Source organism: Melozone crissalis, unplaced genomic scaffold (assembly GCF_028551555.1).
Source record: "Melozone crissalis strain CALT ecotype California unplaced genomic scaffold, PUWL_Pcris_2 ptg000005l_1, whole genome shotgun sequence".
NCBI lineage: Eukaryota > Metazoa > Chordata > Aves > Passeriformes > Passerellidae > Melozone > Melozone crissalis.
The window spans coordinates 43,257,821-43,271,256 of NW_026535783.1; positions in this window are offsets into that span (position 1 = coordinate 43,257,821).

Here is a 13,436-nt window from a genome sequence, read left to right on the forward strand (position 1 = left end):
GACATTTAGATGCACTGAAAGGCACACTAAAATAAAAAAATGCCCCCAAAAATGCAGGCCTTTGCCTTCAACCACTTGGCAGGTACCTTTGTCGTGAAGGGATGTGGAATTAGCAACATCTATGGCTTGCCCAAGGTGGTAGCATTCTTGTCCCGGCCGTATAAAAATTACTTCCTTCCACCCCAAAATACAGCCTCTCTTTAGAAAGGTCTGCTAGACAGACTGCAACCCTACAGGGCTCTGTGACTCCAGGTTCTGTGGCATGGTCCAAAGTGAGAATTTGTTCATCATTGGTTGGCTCTGCTTCTGGGAGCAATTTGGTGAGCATTGTACAATTACTACTTCAAACAATAAATATAAAGGTACACATATAAGTAATTAGGTATATTTTACAGTTTCCTGTTGTTTATTTTTGTAGTAACCTTAATAATGAAATATATGCTTGCTACTACTATTGAAATATATATATATATTTTTATCTGTTAGTAATTTTTTAGTAAATTATATATATTCTCTTTATTAATCCATAAGCTTACTCAGTTTTTATTAGTAATTTGCAATAATTTGTAATAAAGAAATTTAGGGGAAAAAATCTTCGTGTTCTGCATTATGGAATCATACAAACCCATCTCTATATATCCACAAGCTCAGCAACCCTTTTGTTTTTTGAACAACTTCCAATCCTGGAAGATGTTAAAAAAACTTGTCGATATGGCTTTTGAAGACATGGTTTAGTAGTGAACATGGTGGAGGTCTAGGATGATGTTTGGGCTTGATAATTTTAAAGATATTTTACCACCTTAATTATTCTCTGTTTTTATCTTCAGTACTTAAAATTACTATATAGAGATTAAATATTTTGTTCAGGTCATTAGATTAAGTTCAAATGTATAGCTTCAATTTTCCGCTAAAATTTATTGGAGACATTTTATTGGTGAAAGTTTATTTTCTCCAGTACATGTGCCTACTCATTGAATTTACAATTTTTTAGGCACAATCTCCACCCCTGAATTTATTCGGTTGGATGGAAAGTTGAGATTAAAATGAAATCAGTAAATAATTCCAAGGCATAAAAACATAATGATAGAAAGAAAAATAAAAAAGTTTCGTTTAAAGCTTAAAATTTTAATAAGTGTTTTAATTTTCATATTTTGTGAAAATTAATTGACTGATAGTCTATTAATAGAAGGAATAATAGACTGATAAAAGTAGTCACAATATCAGCCACTACAGTAGTGCAGCCTATATATTATAAATTTAGACACAAATCTTTAACAGATACAAAGAAAATTTTTGGATGACCTAAAAATTATGTTGCAGGAGTTGAAGATTTTCAATTAGATGATAAAACCAGCATAATTCCATATTAATTCTTCCCCATTGTTTGGCTTACCCAGGTGCTAAAGGATGGGTTTCTTGGATGATTTCTTCTTAATGTCTGTACAGGTACTCTATTGTATTCCCACAGTATTTGCTTAATGAAATGTAATTAGAGATAGGTATGGAATTAAAAAGTATGAAAATTAATTTATTTTCGGTAAATGAAAATTTATTCTTAGGTTTTTAATCTAATCTTTAGACTATACAGGCATATAAAATAAGTTCATGATTTCTGTATCTATTAAAAAGACATTCTGAAAAATCTGAAAGAATAATATTTTTCCTAGTATCCCAGTGAGAGACATTTATATAGAAGACAAGTAACTAATTTTCTCTTTTAAAGTAGTATAAAATCTTTTCATATTTGATGTCTCCAACAGAAGACCCTGTTGGATTATGGTCTTCACTAGAACTTGAAATGCATAACCCTAATTTTACACAGTGAGTTCCAGTTTGATTAAAACCCAAAGACATTTACCTTCTTTACATCTAATGTATTTGATGTTTGACTAATTATTCAGTGATCTTCTGCAGATTGAAACCTACTAACTCCACAAAAACTCCACTAATACCCTCAATTTCTATTGCAACAAGATGCATACTCCTGGATTTTTTTCAAATGATAGTAAACTTTTTCCAAGCCCAGAGGAAAAGTACTTTTTTAATCTCTTACAGAAGAGAAAATAGTCAAAGCATCAATCTCCATTTGACGCCTAGATTCTCCTCTGCTCATAAAAGCCTGATATTATTCCTTTTCCTTTTGAATGGTAGTTTAGTGTATTTAGAATTGTGAGAATAATTTTGCTACATTTCTTCAATTTGACTGAGTGGTTTCAGAAACTGTATGTATACTTTTAAATCCAGAAATACTTTTTTTTCTAAAGCAACCAGTTCATGTATTTATCCTGCCTAGCAAGATCCACCATCATTTTCAGAATTGCTTTCACCATCAGGCTTAGTGGCTATAAAATGCTGTCCTGTAGCAGTCCTATAATTTCCTCTGTGTGTGGTAGAAAACACTGGCTGTGTTTGCTTTTCATATTGACAGACGTCTTTTCAAAGAAAAAAACATTATTTTCAAAAGAAAGCCTGGAAACACCGAGTCTATTTATACTCTCACTTTTAGAAGCTTGTTTCCTTCATGCCCCAAGCACTGTTTTTCCTTGCAGGTAATAAAGTTGGTTCCTTTGTAATTTTGGCTGTTCTGTAAACTATGGAGCTTCAGTAAGAAAGAAAGAAAGAGACACACTCCTGTATTAAAGCAAAAACCAACTTTTCTTCCTAGAACAGAAATAAACCTCTAGAAAATTATCTATAATTAGTGATTCTTATACATAGGAGATTCATTGAAGTTCAAAAGCAGTGATTATTCAGGAAGAACAAGTTATATTATTTAGCACAAAAGCATTCTATAGAATCAGTAAAGGCAACTACCAATGGTGAACTGAAGTATCTAAGGAAAATTTGGACCTGTTCTTGTCTGTGACTAAATATTTATTATAACCATATGTAATTAAAAGGAATGGTACCTAGAAACATCACAAGCTAAACTTTTTGGCTGAGTTAGTTGGGGGTTATTATGCAGAAACACTTGCATTTTGAGAGGGTTAAGTATGCTAATAATCTCTGATGATGATTTTTTTGCAGAAGAAGTTTAACGTCAGTTACATTCATCTACAAAAGAGTATCAGAAGTCTCTCTCCATGATATCCTAGTCTCAAGAGAACTTTCTGGAAGAGAAAAGAAGTTGTGCATTTTTCTCTTTTCTGTAGCTTGAAATTCTGGGTGTCCTAGACCCCACCTTATGGTTTTAATTGCCAAGATAAGATACATGAGTTCTGTCCCTATGTAAAGTCCCAGAGAACAAACTGATAGCAGGGCCCATAGCACACAAAATTGATGCATGAGGTCAGGACTATTCCATTAGTGCATTTCTGTTCCATCATATCCAGTTACAATATACAAAAGCCTTTGAGCAATATTGTTTTAAGATCTGTTGTAAACAAAAATTATTCCCTTTTGTCCTGTACTGAGGGCACCAGAAGAGGAAAAGATGGCTGGGGTCTGTAGCATAAATTGACAATTTTCTATTCTCCTGCCAACTGCCATATTGAGATATTCTCCCCATCAGCCACCCATGTCAGCACACAGGTCACACCCCTTTGGTTTTTTTGAGCCTCAGGAAAGTTCTGTTTTATAGTGTGTCTTTTAGCTAATTTGTTCTAAATGAGCTATTTGGTTTCTGAACAGTACTTCCGTTCCTTCAATTTAATAAATTTTTGTCATATGAAATGGTCATTTTATTATGATATACATTAAAAATATATTCTTTTCAGGTTTTGAAAAAGCATAAGCATAAATAGGCAAAATGAATTATTACAAGACTACAGGAACAGTAATTATAAAAACATCTCAAATGACAACACCACAAATGAGTTTAATTACAGGGTAAAAGAGATTAGGAATGCTGGTTCTTTGATAAGTTGGTTCTTATGTGGCCCATTTTTCAATTTCTGCGTTTTGAATGCCAACGTGTAATCAAAGATAGTAGCAGAGAGGTATTATGATACACTGAACCACAGGCATGGGCATTCTTGAAAACTACTGGTAGCTGAGGGACATATTTTATCTAAATCCTTAAAGAACAGCTTTGGAATGAAGTCCCCCAAGACACCATTCACAGTCAAATGTGTTTTCTGTCTCTGTAGTAAATATTGCAGACAAAGTGGACGTGGGTTGGCACAAGCTTGGGCAGACATTTGCTGATGCTTCAAAATCCATTTTAATTTTGGATTGTGTTTTAACTGTGTGTAGAGATACTTCAATGTGGTATCCTTTCTTTCTCTAGACTTTTACAAATGACAATGGGTACTATTTAATATCATGCTTACTCAAGATTCACTGCTTGGAAGAAGCTTAAGAAAAATATGATCAAGACTGGGACATCTGTGAAATTGATCCTTTACCTACCTACCCTACCTTTTCTTGAGTAAGGGCATGTATAAAATGTCAATGTCACATTTGTAGTTGAGCTCAAAGTTTACATATGTCAGTATAACTTCATTTGTATTAATAGGCTCTATTAGATCATGTCTGTGGATCATGTAAATTAGATTCTTTTTATACACAAGTTCTTTAATTTATTGCATTTTGTATAGAGAATCTTTATTGTGTTAAGAAGCAAAAATAATGGATTAAATTCATTCCAGTGTAATATTGGAATATTTCCAGGTGGAAATATATACTTACCTCTGTACAAGGAGCTGAAAAGCAAATGATTGCTCTGTTGGCTTTGGTTTTACCTTTTCTACAGGATTACATTCTAGTTCTTCTGAACAAAAAAATCTCTTAAAACTGGCTACAAATGTAGTGGTTCTTTAAGTGAATGAAATATTTGGCAATTGAAGTAATTCATATTTTAGATAGCACATTTTTAATCCAGGTTTGCTATCACATTCCTTGCTTTCCTTGATGAAGAAAGTTTACTCAGGTCCCTATTTTCTCCTTACTCAACCAAAGAGTTTGGTTGAGTTTGTGGTTTATGGTGAACCCTTCTAGAAATATAAACTTGGCACAGCAATAATACAGATTTTTCTTCTGACCATAGTTAAGGAACATTACCTAATGAAAATATAGTCTTCTTTTTTTTAACAGGACTAGTACCATTTTTTCCTCTTAACATATCCATGAAAAAAATACAGATAGTAAAGGCATTTCTTCCTCACAATAATGCATGAATTATCTAGTATTAGGCTATGATAAAGAAAGGCAGACATGAAAAGAAAACAATCCTTATGCTATGTATTTTATTTGGAGACAGAAGCAACAAGATGACCTGTGACAGTTCTTTAATGGGACTGATTAATTGACAGGGAAGTGTTTGGAAGGTGAAGTAGGGAAGGGTTATGATTTGTGCTTAGGAATGACACTTTTAGGAATCAAGAAGGTGGAGAAATATTTGCATGTAATATATTTTCACAGAAGAATATTAGCAATGCCATCATGAAGATTCTAGGAGACCTCATTTTGACAGTAATATAATGGAATTTTCAATTGGTAACTCTAATGTAAGAAAAAAACCAATCATTAACCTATTTAACCTGGTTTAGAATTACATATCTTTCTCCTGCATTAGAATACAAACTCCTAAGTTTCTCCCCAACTTTTCAACAGTGTCTATGGGAAATGTGTCTATGTTTTCATTTTGCTTTGTGCACTACTTTTCATGTCCCAAGATACTGCCCTTTAGGAATATTTCCTCTTCCCCTTTTCATTTAAAGCTTCCATCTCTAAGCATAACAATTGGAAGATCATGTATTTATCAATGTTGGCACTATTTACTCACATTGCAATGAAAAAATGGCATTCCTGTGTGGTTAGGCTTTCTGACAATGTATGAAAAATCATTGAGACAGCTTAAGAAGGGGATGCTCTAGATCACAAATGAAAGGTGGCTGATTCTAATCAGGTATATGCAAAACCGGAAATTAAGATATTGCTTTCTCTGTAATAATTTCAGGTATAAACTGTTTTAAACATATAAATGCATGTGTTTTTTCCCTTGTGTTCTCCTGTTTGCTCATGTGTAACATTCCAGAAATCACATGGTCAATAATGCCTGTATGTCTTTCTAATTTATCTCAATGTTCCTGGATAACTGCTTGTATGGGTCTTACTGAGAGAGTGTTAATTTTTCCTTCACAGCATCCTTCACAGTGTAGTGTTTTACATTTATAGCTGGCAGGGTGTTGATAACACACCAGTGTTCTGGCTACGGCTGAGCAGCGCTGTCCCTCTAACATTCTTCTGCCCCTATCTAGGGTCTGGGAGTGGCCAAAAGCCTGGTAAGGAATACAACCAGTCCAGCTGGCCCAAAGTAACCCAAAGGATATCCCATACTATATTGCATCACCTTGGATACAAAAGCTAAGGGAGAGAGGAAGAACGGGGTGGGGGGCATTTGTTTTTCTACGATATTTGCTTTTCAGAGCAACCCCTATGTGTGCTGAAGCCCTGAGGTCCTGGGAAGTGTCTGAATATTTCTTGCTGATGAGAAGTAGAGACTTGCTTTTCCCTTTGTTTGTTGTTTGTTTGTTTTTTGCTTTTTTGCTTGTCTTTTTTTCTGCTTTAGTAAAATGACTTAACTACAAGTTGTTTTTCATCTTATTCTGTCCCCTGTCCCACTGGGAAGGAGAGCTGTAGAGCGGCTTAGAGGGCACCAGGCACCCAGCCAAGGTCAAACCGCTGCAGTCCTTTTAGGAACCCAGTTTAGGCACCAAGTGGGCTGAGATAAAGGCAGTTATATATATATATACTGCTATAGCAAATGGTAAATACTAGTTATCAAGTAGCAAGCTTCTGTGTGGCACATGTCATTTGTCAGCTACCTTGCTAATCAGTTTGTTTTGCTGAATTTGGGAACATATTAACACAAAAGATGATGAGTGGACACTCTTCCTTCTCCCTGCCCAAGGTGGATGCGAATGATTTTATATTGCAGACATCCCTGGTCATTGCTCATCTTTATGTTATTTAATGCTGTTGATAATATTAGCTAATAGTGTTAGTACATTATGGAATTCATGGATTCTGTCATCACAGAATCCATTCATGGATTCTGTGATGACAGAATCCATGAATTCCATAGCGTACTAACACTATTAGCTAATATTATCAACAGTAAGAGAAAATAACTTTTATTTTGCTGTAAGAGAAAATAACTTTTATTTTGCTATTGAAGGAGCTATTGAAATCTGCTCTGAGGCATTGAATTCATGGATGGCAGGGTACATGGAAGGATTCAGGCAGGTCCCTAGGGTGGTTATTACCTTCCTTTGCCTGGGACTTTACACCTGAAAAGGTAAATAACCCTAACAAACCGCCAGTTTGACCAATAGAAGGGTGCCTTGTTTACCCCCTGGAAAACCAGCAGCTTATGGCCCTGTGCTGGGGCTTGGCCTGTGCTTGCTGAGCCACTATCCAGTAATTTCAGAGGGCTGTAGTGGAGGCAGGAACCCAAACTGTGTTTGAGGACACTATGGCTGAGACACGGACTCAAACCACAACAACTACAGTAAATGTCCCAGCAGTGAAAAGATAAAATGAACAAGGCAAACTACAGCCCCATACCACTGATTAGTAAGGGAGGAAGAAGAAAAGGGAAAAGAAAAAGAAGAAGAAGAAGGAGAGGAAATAAAAGGAGGAAAAGAGAGGTTAGATTAAGAAGCAGGTCCTTCAACAAAGAAATCAAAAGGAGTAAGGCAAATCAAATGGGAAACAGCCTCTCAACGTATCACACTACCAGCATTACACAGCATTAGTGGGTAGCATTAATTACACAATGAGCCCAAATAGGAAAACCCATTTTGTCAGGAATCCTAGAGCAGATTATGGCCTGTCCAGAAGCCAGAGGTTTTGAGCATTGCCTTGGAAGGTGACATGTACCCAACAAGCACCATCACATATCAAGTTACCAGACAATGGAAGACGCTATGTTGTGTTTACTGATGGATTCTGTCATGTGATAGGAAACCACATAGGAGGTGAAAAGCTGCTAGTGGGTTCCCACACAGTGAGTCATTGAGGCTGCTGCAGGGAAAAGTGTCAATCCAATTTGCAGAAATGAAAGCCAGTCTACTAGCCCTAGAGATTGCTGAATGAGAAAAGCTGCCTGAACTCTGCATTGATTTCTGGATGGGGGCTAATGCCATACGGGGGTGGCTGCAGCAGTGGAAGAAAACCAATTGGCAATGCAGGAGTAAACCCATCTGGGCTGCTGCACTGTGGCAAGACATAGCTGCATGTGTGGCAAACATGATTCTGGAGGTACCTCATGTAGATGCTCATGTGAGACAACAGTTGTTGAAGTTTTTTATGTATGCAATCTGCAGAGAGGATATTTCTTTTTGCAGCTATTAAGAGAATCTGAGAGGCTGACAGACAGAAAATCCTGTATGTCATGATGCTGAAAATATGTATAGAGTCACTTGCTTTTCTTGTCTGGGTCTTTTATGGACTTTTTTTTCCTACCTGGAGTCTATAAAATTGCCATACAATACTTCACCAAAAATAACTGCAGGTATTTTATTTTTTATCAAATCTTTATAAAATGGTTGTGTGAGAAGACATTTTTAGCACAGTCCTAAGCCATAATAACATGGCAAGCTATTAATGAAATAAACAGGGCCAGGAGACTTCTTCCCCTTTTTAATGCCTTTATTAAAAGTGATCAGCTCAGGATTGGGCAGCTCAGCAGGGCTGCAGTCTCCCGTCATCTCCCACAGTGACTCAGAGGAGGAGGATATGCACAGCTTTGTCCACCAGGGGCAGAGATAGGGATCAGGTCCTCGTGGGAGCTTTTAGGGCCTGCTGATCTCTTCCAGTTGTTCCTACTTCTGCTGGCTGTCTTAGCAGGCCCTCATCTCCGGGGGCTACTCCTTAGGGCAGGGCGAGAGGCTCCGAAGGTGTTTCGCACCTCTGCAGGCTCAGCACTCGGCTCCTCACGTCCAGACATCACTCCAGTCTCTCAACTCTTATTTGGCTTGTTGTTTTAGGGGTTTCTCCGTGGGTTTGGAGTCGGGGGTCCCACAAAGCATTCTGGTCCTTGGAGTTACTTTGCATAAACCCCCCTCCAGGTCTCTTCTCCTCACTGTTCGGGAAGGTTCCCACCCTTCACTGTGTCAGAGAAGGGCCATTACCTCGCCCTAGCCAGGGCTTTTACTAATACAGAAACAACCATTAACGACAACGACCTGTAATTACCATAACACAGGCAGCAGCCCAGCAGTAGTGGTAACTTTTTTCTCACAGAAAAAAAATCAACTGAATTTTTGTTCATAACAATTAATATTTCCCCTTCCCTCAAAAACACCAATTTAAAAATCAGCAATGCAGATAGATACATTCAAATCAAGATTTCATCAAGCAATTGAAAAAAAGCCTGCTGCAATCATTGGAATGGTTTCCACGGACCTCAGCTGGGGCCCAGATGTGTGCAATTCTATTCTGCTTAACAAAACCAATTCATTCAAATAGCCAACCATTTAACTGGATTGTATGCCCTCTGGAAGTCCTGGAAGACTTAGGCCTTACCAGGAGATCTGAAGAGCTCAGCAGTAAATCATGTCACCAGAGTGAGAGCTTAGATGGTTATTGAACATTGTGATTTTTTTTATGCTGTTTGAACAGAAAGAAAGTGCTATCGATGGCTCTCAAACTCAACTGCAGCACAACTTAGCATGACGCACCATCATTCTTTCAGGCATTGGCAAGCATTTCACCACAAGAGTTAATCATAAATCTGCACCTGTATAGTGTGATGCGTTTTCTTTTAAAACATGAGGGTGTCTGAGGAAATGCTCAGGCTTCCAGATTGTAAAGGTTCAGCTTTATCTCTCTACTGGAGTACACGTAATGGCTGCTGCAGTGGTAGGTGAGGATTTGTATTTTACTTGGAAACATACTTTCAAAAGATTGCCAGAAGTTTATGTCATCAGTCTGCCATTTGGCAGGCTCGTTCTTCTCTTTCAGCATCAATAAGTAACAAGCAGTTTCCTGTTGCATTTCTAAAGTGGCTTAGGAAAAAAAAATTGGACAAAACATTCGTTCCCTTCTTTACCCAGCAGATTTTAAAGTCAAGTCATTCACTTCATCCATAGAGTGATTTGTGTTACCAGAGTGACTGATGACCTTGGGTTTGTGTTGAAATGCAAACATTTTCTGTCTTTTAGCACAGCAGAATATTCACTGTAGAATGCTTCAGTCAGGACTTCTCCACCACTAATCACCTGATTATACAGTCAGGGAACAGAAACTCTGCCACAGGACTTTGGCAGAGGAGAACATGTTCTAAATTTCAAATAACAAGTTACTGAAGCCAGAGGCTCATCAGCAATTCCATAGCTTAATAGCTTACCATTGGGTGTTAGCTGCTTGTTTAACAATTTGACAGCTATTGATGACTAATTAACAAGCCTGTTAACAGTACCCATGGGGAAAGAAGGTTGTATTGCTGTGCTTAACAGAGATAAACTTTGATGAAAGAATGAAATGGGATCATATGCCCTTCCCAAGTGCAACAGCACTGCACTCTGGCCTTACCTGCCTAAGAAGCCCACGGCGCTAAGGATTGAACCTGGAGTTACATGCTAACAGTCAAATGGGGATATGTGGAAATTAGATTTGCAGAAATGGGTAAACCTTGGTTCTTTGCATAATTTGTCACATTGGCTTTTGTTTAAAGCTATGTAAAGTCAGGGAACCATGTGATGTAGTAGGAAAACAGAAGAAACAGAGTCAGCAATAAGAATTACCAAAACACTACTTCTTTTGTAGACAAAATTCAACTTTTATTTGTAGCCTTACATGAAGCAAACTAGTTCAGGTGGACAGAAAAGACAGAAATCCAACAAGGACTCTTCTTTTGTTAACAAATCTGTTTACTTTTTGCTTTCTGGTTCATTTAGGTTGTGTAAAATAAAGATTAAATATGATTGGTATTATAAGAGAAAATTAATTATTTTAGGATCTTCTTGATAGAACTTTGGCATCAAAAGTTCAGGACACTGTATTTGGGACAGAAGAGTCTCTGACTATCCATGTCTCTGAGGTAATAAAATATCTGTCAGTTTGATTAGGGCAGAAATGGTGACTCAGACCTTACTTGTCTCAAATTTTTCATAAATATGGTATTTTTTTAACATAGAGGAAAAGATAACAGAACAATGACATTAAGGTACACAATCTATTTTTTGACATTTCCAAATAAACTTAATTTCCTTTTTCGATTTATTATTATTATAAACACAGTTAATTCCTTTTTTCACATAAAGTACCTAGAGTAATTTCACTCCTTTGAAACAATATTTTTAAACAATTCATATCTAGTTCCCATCATGTCTTCTCTGGGGGGGGGGAGTAAATATATTCTTAAAAACAACTTATTCCTGTAAACAATTTTAATAAAAATATAAATGACAAAGAGTTTCAGAATATTCTCCTCTGACAGTAGTACTTTTATTTTCTAACCTTTACCCTCTTTTGCTGCTGCAGTAAGAAAAATGAGTTTAAGTTCTTACCACGATATACGGGCAACACTTTTATCAGCGGTTTTCTTCCACAAAAATTAAGCAAATGTCTTGTCTTGGATTGCATAGGTATAGCATCTGTCCAAATGCAGCAAAAACTACATTCAATAAAAAAAAAATCCCCCAATTTTCTCAGTAGTGGTGGATAGCAGAGTACAAAATTTAAGCTATATTACTTGGGATGTGAAAATAAAGTTACAATTCCTCGTTTAGCTACTATCAGAGTATCTTGAGATCATACCAGAGAAAGGACTAAATTTAAATCTGTGCAATGTGATGTTTTCAGATGTGTGTAGTGAGTAATTTTTTTGCAGTCTGTCAGCATAATTACTGTACCCTGAAGACAAAAATTAACTGGTGCATTGTGATAAAGGTTGCTTTGAATGGAATTGACACTGTGTGTGCAACTCAGTAAGCTCATAAGAGTATTAAACATAGTGAAAGTGATAGCATGCCATTAAATCAACTTCAAAATCCTCTGTGCAGGATTATACTTTATTTAATTTGGTTCTTCTATTTTAGGTTTCACATGAGAGACACCATAATCTTATCTTCATCAAGCCAGTTTGCTCTTCTCACTTTAACAATTAAGGGTCCTTGTTGGTTGGCTTTAGATGCCATCTCAGGGGAGCACACCAATGCCTCTGAAAAACCTTATCTGGAAATCACACAGCATTTGGTGTGCCTCTAGCCTATCTGATGTCAGAATTTTTCTTTTAATGGCTGTCAACAAACAGTAGAAAACTAGTTGACACTGAGCATTATTTCATCAGTGCAACCAGAAAAATAATAATGAAAGAGCTTTTTACAAGAAATCAAGCTGGCAAAAATTAAGCTGTTTATTGTTTTAAAATAAACAAATAAAATACAATCCTTTGTTTGCCAGTTTTCCAGGAAACCTATCCCAGGAACTCTGAAGCACAAAGGCTGGCAGTGAACAGTGTTTACTTATCCTGCCACAGGGGAGCAAGTACACAATAAACTAATTATGTGACACGGTTTGACTCCAGGTAGATGAGATAAAACCATCAGTAGGAGCAATATTACACATCAGGCTAGTTGGAAGATTGTCACTGCCTTCTCCTCTCTGTACCTGTAACCACCTGAAGAGATAACACTGGTAGTGCAGGAATCAACAACAGAGGAAAAAAGCCCCCTGCTTCCCATGAAAATATATTTACAGTATGGTAGTGGGCAAAAAAGTAGATAAAACTAAATAGTCAAAATCAAAGCAGTGATGGAACATATGCAGTAGAAGTCAGCAAATATATTTTGTAATTTTTATAAATTGTGGTGGAGGGTGGTATGTTCATAGGAAAAGAAGAAAAGAATAAACAGAGATGTAGTAAACGGTTTCTAAATTACCTATGGAACTAGCTGGTATGAGTAGCAGATCTAGCAAATGAGTAAAATATTACTGAGAAAAAAAAGAGAAGATGGAAAATAAAAATTGTCCTTTGTTGGTAACCATTAAAATTTTAACATTAGAAAACTGACTATTATGGAAAACAGAGATATGAGGTAGTATTTGACTGAAAATAATCTTTACTTCTCACTTGCCTTGGATTCCATTTTTTTAGTCACTTTATCTACGTTGAGCCACAAATGTCACATAGGACTTATAAAATCAGTGATGTTTGGGTAAATTGAAATCTTTGAAAAATTAAATAAGAGGTTTAAATGCTGACATCAGGCTATTCTGTTCCACAGGCCCAGTTCAGTATTGGCTTTGGCTTTATATGTTGCACAACTTCAAAACTGAAAAAGTTCCACAGTAACCAAAGAGAATACTGAATGCCTGATTTGCACTTTATTTCATTCTTTCTCTGCTCAGAATCTGCATATGAGTGCACAGAATTGGAATCACAATATGAACTCAGATGGTATAGTCCAGTAATTAGGAGCTGAGAACTCATGGAAAATAAAAATTCTAATGTGGATTTTAGCCACAGCTGACGATACTGTGCCTTA